Below are 12,583 nucleotides of genomic sequence, written 5' to 3'. Positions count from 1 at the left end.
TAAACCAACAGAGCAAAGAGAACAAATTATGATGACCTATGACTCCACACTCCAGCAAACTGCAAAGGACAAACGATGTCTGTCTTCACATTCGGTTTCAAAATTGCACCACCAAGTGCACGTCATTATCTCTCCATTAAACCCAGCAGTATGACTCATTCTTTCAGCAACTGTGCATGAGCTGAATTGATTTGAACTTGTTACTGACACTAACGCCAGTGGTGAAGTTTGAAATTGAGCAAATCTCCAATTGCATACATAGATTCACAATATCATTTTTTTCCTTTGAATATTCATGCATTTTCCGCTCCTGTTCAACACATTATCAATATAATTAGAAAATACAATAAAATATTTAAACCCACTAATTTGTTCTTTTCAATTCTATAGAAAGTTAGCAAATCTTTGTAAGTATGTGATGAATATAGAGTTTATACCAAAGAAAAAAAATCAGCTAAAGATGAACTTATGAAGAATTTGAAAAGATGGAAAAATACATAATGGGTTCTTGTCTAGCTCAGCTGCTAGCATGAAGAAGTTTACCTAAGTACCTGAGCGTCAGTGTTCCTATCTGTCAAGTGATCAAGTTTACTGAAAATTTCTTCCTAAGGGGACTTGTTAAGTATGAAAACTACTCTTAAGAGTTCAGTGAGCCGGAAACCATCATCCAAAGGGGCCATGAATTAGACATTTGTAGATCTTTAGCGGGATATTCAACCACTGTTTCTCTTAACACTTTTAAAACATAGAAAAGAAAATTTTCTGTGTGTTTGAATCACAGGTACATGGAACAAATTTTACACTTAAGGCTATAGTTCTGCAAGTTATATTTCGTATTTCAAAAAAATATTTATTTAAAATTCAATTTTTCCTAAATATTGCTAGGGAAACATGTTATTTTAGTGAACACCTTCTTACTGTTTTCATTTCTCCTTTTTTCCTGTCATTTTTCCCTTCACACTTCTCTTCCATATTTCTTTCTATCGTTACCTCCTGTATTAGTCCATTCTCACACTGCTATAAAGAACTGCCTGAGATTGGGTAATTTATTCAAAAAAGAGGTTTAATTGACTCACAGTTCTGCATCGCTGTGGAGGCCTTAGAAAACTTAAAATCATGATGGAAGGGGAAGTAGGCACATCTTACATGGCAGCAGGCAAGAGGGTGTGTGAAGAAGGAACTGCCAAACACTTATAAAACCATCAGATCTTGTGAGAGCTCACTATCATGAGAAAAGCATGGGGGAAATAGCCCCATGATCTCATCACCTCCCATCAGGTTCCTCCCTCAACACGAGGGGATTATGGGGATTATAATTCAAGATGAGATTTGGGTGGGGACACACAGCCAAACCGTATCAGCTCCCTCTCCTCCTGTCTCCCTCCCTTTTCTCCTCCCTCCCTAATATTTGGATATTTAATATAAGTTACTTTTCCCATCTTTAAATTATGAATGAATATACCTTCCTTACAGTTTTCATATGAAGGTTAAATAAAACATGCAGAAACTTGTAACACAATGTTTGATATTTAATGATACATCTCTGACAAGTTTTCATTTTTTTCCTCTCTTTAAATTTTTTCTTCTTTATATCACTCTCTTTCTCCTTTCCTTCCTCATCACCCCTCCCTATATCACTCCCACTCTCTTGATTTTTTTTTCTTTCTCTCTTTCAGAATTTCTTCCTAAATATTAATTATTCTATTATTTGTCACCAACTAATCACTATTCAGTCATCAAGTAGAAGAGTGTAGTTGGAAACAAGCATTTAGTGAGCACAGCTATAGTTTTTTGTCTGTATTATTTATCTTTCTAATTGATTTTATTAAACATTTATTATATACAAAATAATGTTTTATACATGTATAATGCATAAAGAATGATCAGAAGTGTCTAAGTATGTCAACCTTCAATATTTAAGAAATAAAATATTATATTTAACTCTGAGGCTCATGCCTGACCTTCCTCAAGTTTATTTGCCTCATCTGCTAGAGTTTTATTTCTATATTTCGTGTGTTTTTATGATTTTTACAATATGTGCAAAATTTATATTTGTTGATGCTTTTGAATTCTATATACAAGGAACATAAATATGTTTTATTCTGCAAGTTAATATTTTCACTCAACATTCTGTTGTTGATATTGTATGTTGTTTAATTAATTCTCTTTTATATAGCATTCCATTGTATGACTATTCCACAATTTATTTAAGCATCTACTTGTCTTGGATACTTGGAATTTTTTCAATGATTTGTTTTATGTGAACATGCTTGAACATTTTTTTTCTGGGACATAGGGCCAAGAATGTCCCTAAGTGTCTCAGTAGTTGAAATGCTGGTCATAGGATTTGCTTCTGCAACGTGACTAGATAATGCAAATATATTTTGTAGAGTTTTTGAAGCAATTTTCATTCCTATTAGCACTATATAAGTATTTTTTTCTCTATATCCTAACAGTCATTTGAACTTACAAATTCTTGTCAAGCTATGGGTGGCGAATTATGCCTCATTTCAGTTGAAACTTTTCTAATGAGCTAGAGCCTCTTGCTTTTCCATATGTTTATTGCCACTCTTGTTTTCTCTTGTTAAGGGATCTGCTAAATTCATTCATTCATTTTGAAAATCAGGTTTCTTATCATTTTTTTTTTAATTTTAGAAATTCTTTATGCATCCTGGATCCTAATACTTTTCCAATATATTTGTAACAAATATCTGATTGTTCTCCATGATTTTGCCTCATTGGATTTTACCCAAATACCTCCTCAACCTCCAAGTGTCTCTTTCAGTGTTTTATAACATGTTCTGTCAGAATGCTTCTGCACACAGGATGAGGTATAAAGCTTTTTGTTTTTCTCTAGGTGGTGATCTAGTTATTACTGGTATTCAGGTTAGCTTCATGTTACCTTTCATGACCTTCTGCCTAACTTCAGGCTCTATAAAGTTGATTTAAGAATCTAACTCCTTTTTTATAAATTTTATATATCTTTTAAAAAATTGACACATAATAATTGTCCATTGTTATGGAGTATATAGTGATGTTGCCATGCATATAATGTATAGTAATCACATCAGAGTAATTAGCATATTTCCTTAATCTTAGTCATGTATCATTTATTTGTGTTGGAAACATTTAATATTCTCCTTCTAGCTATCTGAAACTGTATGATATATTGTTAACTATGTCATACTACAGTGGTATAGAACACTAGAACATAGCCCTTCTATCTAGCTGTAATTTTGTATCATTTAACAAGTCTCTCCCTATCCTCCTCTTCCTCCTTCTCAAACTCAAACTTATCCTCTTCTACATTTTTGTTGTAGTAGGTTAACTGCTTTTTAGCTTACACATATGACTGAAAATATGCATTGTTTAACTGTCTGCTCCTGGCTTCTTTCACTTAATGAAATGTCCTTCAGTTCTATCCATGTTGCCATGAATGACAAGATTTCATTCTTTTTATGGCTGAATAGTGTTGCATTGTGTATGTATACCATGTTATTTTTATTCATTCATCTTTTGTTGGACAAATGTCTTTTGACAAATGTCTGTTAAGAAAATATGTTCATTTTTAAATTGTTTGTTTATTTTGCTGTTGAAATGTTTGAATTCTTTATATCTTCTGGATAATAATCCCCTGCCAAATGAATAGTTTGCAAACATGTTCTCTCATTCAGTAGTTTGTTGCTTCACTCTGTTGTTTCCTTTGCTGTACAGAAGCTTTTTAGTTGAATATAATACCATTTGTATAATTTTGCTTTCATTGCCTGTGCTTTTGAGGTCTCATTCATAAAATCTTTTTTCAGACTGATGTCCTAAAACATTTCCTCTATGTTTTCTTCTAGTAGTTTGATAGTATTGGGTCTTACCTTTAGGTCTTTGATCCACTTTGGGTTGATTTTTGTATAAGGTGAGAGGTACAGTCTAATTTGCTTATCTGTATATGAATATCCAGTTTTAATGGTACCATTTATTGAAAGAGGGTGTCTTTTTTTTGCAATAAACAGTTTTGGCACCTTTGTAAAAAATCAGTCTAGCTATATAGAGAAATGGATTAATTTCTGTGCTCTGTATTGTGTTCCATTGGTCTATGTGTCTGTTTTTATGCTGGTACCATGCTGTTTTGGTTACTACAGTTTTGTAGTACATTTAAAAGTCTGTCAGTGTGATGCCTCGAGCTTGTTCTTTTTGCTCATTAGTGCTTTGGTTATTCAAGGATTTTGTGGTTCCATACAAGTTCTGAGGTGTTTTTTTTTCCTATTTCTATGAAGACTATCATTGGTCTTTAGAAAGGGATTGCATTGAACCCGTAGATTTCTTTCAGTGGTATTTTCATTTTAACTATATTAATTCTTCAGATCCATGAGCATGGGATGTCTTCCAATTTGTCTGTGTCCTTTTCAATTTCTTTTTGATAGCGTTTTGTGGTTTTCCTTGTAGATGCCTTTCACCTACTTTATTGCACTTATTCCTAGGCATTTATATTTTTGTAGCTATTATAAACAGAATTTCTTTTTAATTTGCTTTTCAGCTATTTACTGTTCATGTATAGAACCACCACGGATTTTTATGTTGATTTTGCATGCTGTAACTTTATTGTATTTGTTTATCAGTTTTAAAGATTTTGGTACAGTATTTAAGGTTTGTCATATATAAGATTATGTCGTCTCCAGCTAGTGACAATTTGACTTCCTCCTTTCCAATTTGGATGCCCTTTATTTCTTTCTCTTGCCTAATTGCTTTGGCTAGGAATTCTAGGACAAATTGAATATGAGTTTTGGGAGTGGGCACCCTTGCCACATTCCAGTTCTTAAAGGGAAATCTTTCAGCCTTTCCCCGTTCTGTATGATATTAGCTTTAGGTTTGTCAAATATGACCTTTATTATGTTGAGTTACTTTCCTTATATTCCAAATTTATTGAAAGTTTTAATCACGAAGTGGTGTTAAATTTTAATTTTTTGCATCTATTAAGATGATCATAAGTTTTTTGTCCTTCATTCTGTTGATATAATGTATTTATTGGTTTGCATATTTTGAACCATTCTTGAATTTTTGGGATAAACCTACCTTGATCATGATGTGTTATCTTTTTTATATATTGTTGGACTCAGTTTGCTTGTATTTTTTTGAGGATTTTTTACTCTGCTCACCAGAGATGTTGGCCTATATTTTTCTTTTTGTTGTTGTGTCTTTGGTTTTGATATCAAGGTTATGCTGGCCTCATAGAATGAGTTTGGAAGATTTCCCTTTACTTCAATGTTTTGAAATAGTTTGAGAATAATTGGTATTCATTCTTCTATAGGGGTTCAGTAGAATTTAGTAGTAAAGCCATTTGGCCCTGGACTGTTTTTATTGGAAGATTTTTATTACTGATTCAACCTAATTATTTGTTATTTGTTTGTTCAGGTATTCTATTTTTTTCTTGGTCCAATCTTGGTAGGTTTTATGTGTTTCCTCTAGGTTTTTGAATTATTTGGCATATAGTTGTTCATACTAGTCTCTATTGATCCTTTGTACTTGTGTGGTATCCATTGTGATGTTGTCTTTGTTATTTCTGATTTTATTTATTTGGGTCTTCTTCTTTTTTTCTTAATCTAGTTAATGGTTTCTCGTTTTTTATCTTTTAAATAAAAAAACTTTTGTTTTGTTGACTTTTTGTATTTTTTTAGTCTCAGTTTATTTCTAGTCTGATTCTTATTGTTTCTGTCTTTCTACTCATTTTGAGTTTGGCTTTTCTTGCTTTTATAGTTCTTTGTGATGCATCATTAAGTTTGTTATTAGAAATATTTCTAGTTTTTTAACATAGGCATGAATCATCATAAACTTGTCTCTTACTATTACTTTGCCTGTGTCCCATAAGTTTTGATATGCTGCATTTCTATTTTTGTTTTAAGATTTTTTAAAATTTGTTTTTTAATTTCCTCCTTCATCCATTGGTCATTCGGGAGCATGTTGTTTAATTTCAATGCTGTATTAGTTCATTCTCTCGTTGCTCTAAAGAAATACTTCACACTCTGGGGACGGTTGTGGGGTGGGGGGAGGGGGGATGGATAGCTTTAGGAGATATACCTAATGCTAAATGACGTGTTAATGGGTGCAGCACACCAGCATGGCACATGTATACATATGTAACTAACCTGCACATTGTGCACATGTACCCTAAAACTTAAAGTATAATAATAATAATAATAAAAGAAATACTTGAAACATGGAAATTTGTAAAGAAAAGCAGTTTAATTGACTTATGGTTCCACACACTGTATGAAAAGCATGATGCTGACATCTGCATCTGGGCAGGCCTCAGGAAACCAGCAATCATGGAAGAAGGTGAAGAGGAAGCAGGCACATCTTACATGGCTGAAGCCAGAGAAAGAGAGTGAGGGCAGGAGGTGCTACACACTTTTAAACAAACAGATCTCATGAGAACTCTATCATGAGAACAACACTAGGGGAATGGTGCTAAACCATTCATGAAGACTCTGCCCTCATGTTTCAGTCACTTCCCACTAAGCCTCACTTCCAATATTGGGAATTACAACTTGACATGAGATTTGGATGGGGACACAGATCCAAACCATGTCACACATATTTGTATAATTTTGAATGTTCATCTTGTTTTTGATTCCTAGTTTTATTTCACTGTGATACAAAATAAGATAATATGAGTTCAATTTTTTCAAATGTTTTGACGGTTTTTTGTGTCCTTATATATGGTCAATCCTAGAGATGTTCCATGTGCTAATGAATGTGTACTCTGCAGCTATTGGGTAAAATGTTCTATAAATGATTGTTAGGTCCATTTGATTCAATTATTATGTTATTGGGTTCTATCTTTTTCTTTACATCTAATAATATTTGCTTCATATATCTGAGTGCTCTTGTGTAATGTACGTATTTATTTACAATTGTTATAGTCTCTTGCCAAATTGATCCCTGCATTATTACACAATGTTACTCTTTTTTTATACATTTTGACTCGAAGTCTGTTTTGTCTAATATAAGTATAGTTACTTCTCTTAAGTTATGGATTTTTACTTGTATGAATATCTTTTTCTTCCCTTCATATTCAATCTATGTGCATTTTTACAGGCAAGGTGAGTTTCTAGTGGGCAACATAGAATTGGGTCTTGTTATTTTTTTCCATTCAGCCAGTCAATAACATAAATAGAGAATTTAATTAATTTACATTGATGTATATTACAAATAGGTGAAGACTTACTCATGTCATTTTATTAATTATTTTCTGTTTGTTTTGTATATTCATTGTTCCTTATTTCTGTTCTTATTGTTTATTTTTGCAGTTGGCTGATTTTCTGTAGTGATAGTTTTGATTCTTATTTCTCCCATTTGTATTGACTATACCAATAAATTTTATAATTCCACATGTTTTCATGATGGTAGATATTGTCTTTTCACTTCCAGATCTAAGATTCTCTTAAATATTTCTCTTACAGCTGGTCTAGTGGTGATTAATTCTCTTAGTTTTTTTTTCTCTGTGAAATATTTTACTGATCCTTCATTTTGAATAGCTTAGCTGGGTATAATATTTTTGGCTGACAGTTTTTTTAAAAAATTTTTTCCAGTACTTTGAATACATCATCCCATTTTCTCCTGGCTACAAGGTTTCAGCTGAGAAATCCACTGTTCATTTAACGGAGATTCCATTATATGTAACTTGATGCTTCTCTCTTGCTTTTTTTTCCTAAGAATTCCTTCTTTGTCTTTGACTTTTGACAATTTGACTCTAAAATGCCTTGAAGAAGACCTGTTTGGATTGGTTCTACTTGAGACTCTTTGAGCTTCCTGAATGTAGATATCCATGTTTCTCTGATGACTTGGCAAGTTTTTAGCTATTTCATAAAGTATATTTTTCTCCCTTTTTCCTTATATTCTCCTTCTGGGTTGACCATACTGTCAATATTTGTTCACTTAATGGTATCCCATAAATCCTGTTTTCTTTCTTTCTTTCCTTCTTTCTTTCTTTCTTTCTTTCTTTTTCTTCTCTTTTCTTTATCTTTCTTGTTTCCTTTATTTTCGCTTTTCTTTTTAATTTTATTCTCTGCTTATGTTATTTTAAAAAACCTGTATTCAAGTTCAAAAGTATTTATTTTCCTTGGTCTCATCTCTTGTTGAAGTTGTTGATTGTGTTTTTTAATTTATTCATTAAAATATTCAGCTGTAGAATTTCTGTATGTATTTTTTATAATATCTCTTTATTAAATTTCTTATTTAAATAATAAATTTTTCCTGGTATTGTTGATTCATCTATTTTGATTATTTTGTATCTCTTTGAGTTGCCTTAAGATTAATATTTTGAATTCTTTTTCTATCATTTTGTATATTTCCTTATGATTAGCATCTGCTACTAAAAAAACAATTGTGTATTTTTTGAGATGTCATGTTTTTATGTTTCTTGTGTCCATATTTTGATTTCTATGAATCTGTTGGGACAGTTGCTACTTTCAATTTTATAAATAACTTTAACAGGAAAATCCATTCACATAGATATGTCTTGGGGTGTCAATTCAGTGGAGTGCATTGGCTTTGGTTCTAAGTGGACACAATAGTGTAGCATTTGTGTAGTTTCCTCAACTGTAATCCATGCCAGTGAGGTTTGCAAGTATCTCAGTGGTCTAGACTAAAGAAGATTATGGTAGTACGGTATGATTATATCAGGGTTAGACTCACCAGGCTGTTTTTCAGTTCAGAGGTACATGCATGCACATGGTGGATCAGCCAACTTGGAGTCTGGCTGGCTAAGGGTGGGGCTGTGAAGCTACTACTCTGGCTAGGAGCATGGGTGCACAGTTGCTCGACCACTCTGGGGGCATTTCTGGCAGCAGTGGTCCATGGAAGTGGTCTTCAGACTCTGGATATGAGTGCAAGCCTGTTCTGCTGGCATCAGAGTGTGTCTTCCAGGGATCCAGTGCCTTTACTTGGTCTGTAAAAAACTTTGAGTCCTTCAATCAACTCCACATATATATAGAGAGAGATCTGATATTATTACCTTGCCTAAAAAATAAATGAGAAGAAAACTATTAAGAAAGACTTAGGAGGTAGAAGGTAGGACAGAGGAAGGAGGTAAAAAGAAAACCTACAAATATACCCCTGTAGAGTACAATGTAATACTCATTTGAATTAGAAATCACAGTGAGTTATATGAGATCTTCAAATGCAAGTTAACTCGAGTTAACTCTGTGGTTACCGGCACCTACTTACATCAAGACACTTACAGCCTGCAAATACCTCTGTAAGTCTCTAACACAGACCTTAATATTACTTTACCATTGATATTTTTAGCTTTGGAATGAAATAAATAAATATGATCTGGAAAGGGTTCTGGAAAGCTAGGTAGAGTTTGAGAACTACCCTTTTTTATTTTTCAAAGAGTTTCTATGTATTTCTTGGCATATGCCATTTGATTGATTGTTGTTTTGCAACCTTTTCAGGTAATTTTCTTGTCCCTGTGTGTTTTAGTGACTGTGTGGTCTTGCTTTGTCATTTAAAGGTCAACCTATTCAACATGGATCTAATTTGTGTTCATTTACTTCAGCTCCATAAATAGTCCTTTGTTCGCTTACGCATGAGGCATATTTCTTATAGGACCGACTTTCAGTTCTAAAACAATAAACTTATTGATCATTACATAGAAACATGTAATGAGATTTGTACACTTCAGTAGATTGTGACTTATATTACACTATTTTTGTTACTATATATGAGATTTCTAAAGCATCGATTGTGACTTTTTCTGCCTGTTGGGTGTCTAACCATGTAGGCAATATAGCCTTTAAGAAAATGATGAGAAATAAGTGGGAGGAGATCATTTGCATATTTATTTAGAAATTTTGGGCCTGTAATCCCAGCACTTTGGAAGGCTGAGGCAGGTGGATCAACTGAGGTCAGGGGTTTGTGACCAGCCTGGGTAACATGGTGAAACCCCGTCTCTACTGAAAATAAAAAATTAGCTGGGTATGGCAGCACATGCTGTGATCCCAGCTACTTGGGAGACTGTGGCAGGAGAATCACTTGAACCTGAGAGGCGGAGGTTGCGCCGCTGCACTCCAGCCTGGGCAACAAGAGCAAAACTCCATCTCAAAAAAAAAAAAAAGAAAAGAAATTATGAAAGATGAGAGCAAAACTCCATCTCAAAAAAAAAAGAAATTATGAAAGATGAGGTAACATAACAGAAAATGATACTGACTGAAATAGAAAATACAATACCATTGTACTTTCTAAAAATGGGTAAGGGTCATGGTATATTAAAAACATCATGAAATGTGACCCAAAGTACATTACAAACATAGCATAAAATAATTTCCAATTATAGGTACCATACAATCATTTATTCATTCACATATTTTTAAACACGCATGTGTTATTCTGTGAAATAATAGATAACATCCTTCAGGAGTGAAGCAAGTAGGGTATTTGAATTCAGACAGTTCTAAGTTCAGGTCCTTACTCTACACACCACTGTTACCCATGTGACCTTAGGAGAGTATCTAGCCATTGCTATTCTCAGTTAATCCATTTACAAAACAAGATTATTTATTAGAATTGTCATGACAATTAAATGAAATAGTGGATGAAAGAAATTGAGCACAGTGAATAATGTTTAAAATTAATTTCATGTCTCTTCTTCAAGGAGCGCTTTTGGATCTGAGTTTTGAAGAGTAGGGCAAGAAAAGAAAATAGATATTCTGCCCTGATGGACAGTCTAAAAGTGCACAGTCTAAAAGTCAAAATAAGCTACATGTACATGGCATGTGGTCATGTGTGCATATGTGTGAAGTTATATGTTCCACAAATAGGTGAAGATAAAGGGCCATAGAACTTTATTAAGGGAGATAATTGGAAGCTAAAAGAAAAATGTAATTTGGCTCTGAGATATTCAATTTCAAAATCTGAGAACCATTCTAGATTCTCACTTCTTTGCAATTGTTTGTTCATCTCATGTCTAATGAGTCCACAATTTCTGAGGAGCATTCCAAAGAAGTGCCCTTCCCTCTATCTACCTTTCCCCCATTCAGATCCTGTTTCCTCACATTGAGATGGTCTAGTGCTTTTACTTTGTCTATATAAAACCTTGACTCCTTAAATAAACTGCACATATGGATAGAGATCTGATATTATTATCTTGCCTAAAAACAAATAACAAGAAAACTATTAAGAAAGACTTATGAGGTAAAATATAGGACAAGGAAAAGGCGAAAAAGGAGACCTACAAATATACCCCTGTACAAGTACAATGTAATATTCAATTGAATTACAAATCACAGTGAGTTATATGACCTGGTAGAAGTAATTGCATTAAGCAACTGTATTACTTCAATAATAAAATAAGCCCATTGAAACAGATTATTTTCTAGAGTAATTATTTAACTAATTTAAAAGTGGCAGTAGGATGAATGCTCCAATATTTGCATTTTATTTTCTCCTCACTGTATTCAGCCAAAAAATAATGTTCTTGATAATTGCACTTCTTTACTTTTAGAGAGAAGTCTCACTTGTTTTTCCAAAGTGTTTTAACATCTATATTTTTATTTAATCTGCATAGGACGATCTCATTTTGATGTGCTCCTATAAAAATTCCTTATTTATTTTGGCTTTTCCTGGATCCCTCAGTCATCCTAGGTCAACTGTCATGTCTCCCAGAGTACCAGTGCATAGCCATTCTTGGCTTTCATTGAACCTGCAATGATCTTTAAAACACCAATATGATGAATGGGACAAAGTCTGCATCTTTCTTGCTCACTGCAGGATCTGCTGCAGCAAGTCTGGTGTATGGAGCATCATCAGTGCTCAGAGTCTCTGCTGAATAGGTAACAAAGTGAACCAACAAGGGTGTTGCTCCTATCTGCATTTTTAAATTGAGGACAATGTGTCCCACTGAGGTTGTTAATGAAGCCACTTCACTCCTTTCGTAAGTAGCAGGTGCTAGTTTTAAACACATCCTGAAACTGATCCAACAAAACCTTGACTTAGTACATCCCTAGGCAAGTTGATTAACCTGCACAGAGCTCACCTTCTTCATATAGAAGCAATTCCAGATGCTTAAGAGGGTGCACTCTGAACTGCAGTACCTAAGTCCAAATCCTATGTCTGCCATTTATTACATGTGTGATCATGGATAAGTCGTTTAACCTTTCTTTACCTCCGTTTTTTTATTTGTAAACTATGGATAGTAAAACTGCCTATTTATTGGGTCTTTGTGAGGACTAAATGAGCTGATACACAAATAACACTAGATGACTGTATCAGCTATGTCTTATTATTGCTGGTCTAGTTATTGTTACTTTTCATTGTTATTATATAAATGAGATATTTTGCTTCTCTAGATACTATTCAATGAAACAATATATTATAAGTAAAATGTGTAGCATAGTGCCTGGTGCTGAATGAGAAAATCATCTTAGACATTATTATTAGCACAGAGTAGTAGGATTATCAGCAGTAGCCTTATGATCTAAACTTATCATTTTCTAGATGAGAACCGATCATGAATAGCACAGGAAAAATTTATAGAAGTATTCATAATTGACACTGACTTTACCAGTACAGACTGCATTACGGTTTTATGCAC

This window comes from Pongo abelii, chromosome 7, assembly GCF_028885655.2.
Source record: "Pongo abelii isolate AG06213 chromosome 7, NHGRI_mPonAbe1-v2.0_pri, whole genome shotgun sequence".
Lineage (NCBI taxonomy): Eukaryota > Metazoa > Chordata > Mammalia > Primates > Hominidae > Pongo > Pongo abelii.
The sequence above is the reverse complement of the archived record's forward strand: the minus strand, read 5'-3'. Positions refer to the sequence as shown.